This window comes from Brassica napus, unplaced genomic scaffold, assembly GCF_020379485.1.
Source record: "Brassica napus cultivar Da-Ae unplaced genomic scaffold, Da-Ae ScsIHWf_2840;HRSCAF=3620, whole genome shotgun sequence".
In the NCBI taxonomy this organism is placed as follows: domain Eukaryota; kingdom Viridiplantae; phylum Streptophyta; class Magnoliopsida; order Brassicales; family Brassicaceae; genus Brassica; species Brassica napus.
In genome coordinates, this window is record NW_026016103.1 from 22,501 (window position 1) to 25,027 (window position 2,527).

Below are 2,527 nucleotides of genomic sequence, written 5' to 3' on the forward strand. Positions count from 1 at the left end.
ATGGGGGGAGCCCACAGGCCGACGCCCTGAGCACACAGATGCCAAGGCACGCCGTGAGGCGCATGCTGCAGACCATGATTAACGCAGTGACGTCTCCGCGGGCGTAACAAAAGCCCGGGCTTAGGTCACCACCTTAATCCGTGTCGGTCCACGGTCCGAATCGATCGGCAGACCGGATTGCTCCATTCCGCATCCGACCGACGAGACGAATCGCTGGCCCCCATCCGCTTCCGTCCCGACAATTTCAACTCTTTGACTCTCTTTTCAATGTCCTTTTCATCTTTACCTCGCGGTACTTGTTCGCTATCGGTCTCTCGCCCATATTTAGCCTTGGACGGAATTTACCGCCTGATTAGGGCTGCAATCCCAAACAACCCGACTCGTAGACAGCGCCTCGTGGTGGACGACAGGTTCCGGGCACGATGGGGCTCTCACCCTCTCTGGCGCCCCTTTCCCGGGAACTTGGGCCTGGTCGTCGCTGAGGACGCTTCTCCAGACTACAATTTGAACGCCGAAGATGTCCGATTTTCAAGCTGGGCTCTTCCCGGTTTGCTCGCTGTTACTAAAGGAATCCTTGTTAGTTTCTTTTCCTCCGCTTATTGATATGCTTAAACTCAGCGGTGATCCCCTGACCTGGGGTCGCGTTGAGGACTTTGGGTCATCAAGATCTTTTGGACCGGAACGTCTGACTATATGACGAGAATTGAATTCACCACTGCATGTCAAGACGCTCCTGGCGTCCTTAGCTTGGATTTTGGCCAACCGCGTGCGGTAACACACGGGAGATCAGCTTCCGTCCCATATCCTCGAGAGGATGGGGGACGATGATTTGTGAACCCAGGCAGACGTGCCGACGGCCAGAAGGCTTGGGGTGCAACTTGCGTTCAAAGACTCGATGGTTCACGGGAATCTGCAATTCACACCAAGTATCGCATTTTGCTACGTTCTTCATCGATGCGAGAGCCGAGATATCCATTGCCGAGAGTCGTTTTAGACTTTCCATTGCAGCACTGCTTCTGAACAAACACCGTCTCCGGGTTGGCGAAAGCAGGCTGTTTAGTTGCATTTTCCTTGACCCTTTTTGTGCTGGGGTTTGGTGATATCCGGAAGCTATGCGTACGATCCAACCAAAACTGAAGTCTTGGGCATGGATGAAGGCATAACCACAGAATCGGCAGGCACATTAAAAAACCGGCCTACCGAGAGTGATGTTTCATTGTTCTCAGGGCGTTCTGTTTCCAGGGTACGACAATGATTCTTCCGCAGGTTCACCTACGGAAACCTTGTTACGACTTCTCCTTCCTCTAAATGATAAGATTTAGTGGACTTCTCGCGACGTCGCAGATGGGCGAACCACCCACGTCGCCGCGATCCAAACACTTCACCGGATCATTCAATCGGTAGGAGCGACGGGCGGTTGTGTACAAAGGGCAGGGACGTAATCAACGCGAGCTGATGACTCGCGCTTACTAGGAATTCCTCGTTGAAGACCAACAATTGCAATGATCTATCCCCATCACGATGAAATTTCAAAGATTACTCGGGCCTGTTGGCCAAGGTGTGAACTCGTTGAATAATCAGTGTAGCGCGCGTGCGGCCCAGAACATCTAAGGGCATCCCAGACCTGTTATTGCCTCAAAATTCCTTGGCCTAAACGGCCATAGTCCCTCTAAGAAGCCGACCGTGAAGGGATGCCTCCACGTAGCTAGTTAGCAAGCTGAGGTCTCGTTTGTTAACGAAATTAACCAGACAAATCGCTCCACCAACTAAGAACGGCCATGCACCACCACCCATAGAATCAAGAAATAGGTCTCAGTCTGTCAATCCTTACAAATCGAGAAAAATCCCGCTCGACCAGTTTTTAGTTGGTTCAACAAGGATTAATAAAAATAAAGATCGACCCGTTAGATTAATTTCTCGAAGGGACTGTCTTGTGGTTGAAAGACCTTCACTTGATAGTTTGGTCGAGTCTTAATATTTGGTCGAATTTTATTAAACTGGAGAGAGATTTTCCGAGAACAAGACGAGAGCCAAAGACAAGGAATTTGGTTGAAAAATTATTGAAAATTATCAACCAACTGCTACACATTAATTTTGGACCAGACTCATGTCTTCCACCAGCCTGCTTGCTCAGTCTTTAATCACATGACTTGCACCTGCCTGCTTGCCTAGCTTCTTCAGTAACTGTCACATGACAATCACAAGCTTGCCCTGTGCCTGTTTCTAGATTGTCATGTGAGAAGCACATCAAAGGGCTGGAGTTTCTTCAGGTTAAGGAAAAAGGACAGCAGCTTGTGCTGAGAGTGCTGAAGCAGCTGGCCAGCTGTCCACACTCAGCTTAGCTTTGTCCTGAGTGAAAACCCTCACCTGAAGCAAGCTCACCTCATATTTAACCCCTCTCCAGCTGCTTCCCACGTTCAGAACCTGCAGAAAAACCTAGAGAATTTCAGAGAGAAAGAGAGAAAGAAGAACAGAAAAATCAGTGAGAAAAATCAAGAAAATAAATCAAGAAAAAATTGGTTTGGTG

The 2,527-nt window shown here is 49.2% G+C and overlaps 2 non-coding genes across 2 annotated transcripts in view; both read right to left on the reverse strand.

The window, feature by feature from the left end:
- LOC125602425 overlaps positions 1–642 on the reverse strand; it is a 3,343-nt gene extending 2,701 nt beyond the window's left edge. Inside the window, exon 1 of the ribosomal RNA XR_007334841.1 lies at positions 1–642. This exon is cut by the window's left edge and continues 2,701 nt beyond it. This is a non-coding gene — a ribosomal RNA (28S ribosomal RNA).
- Positions 643–831: 189 nt separating this feature from the next.
- Positions 832–987, reverse strand: LOC125602424. The gene has a single exon (XR_007334840.1). It is a non-coding gene; the product is annotated as a 5.8S ribosomal RNA (ribosomal RNA).
- Positions 988–2,527: the final 1,540 nt, after the last annotated feature.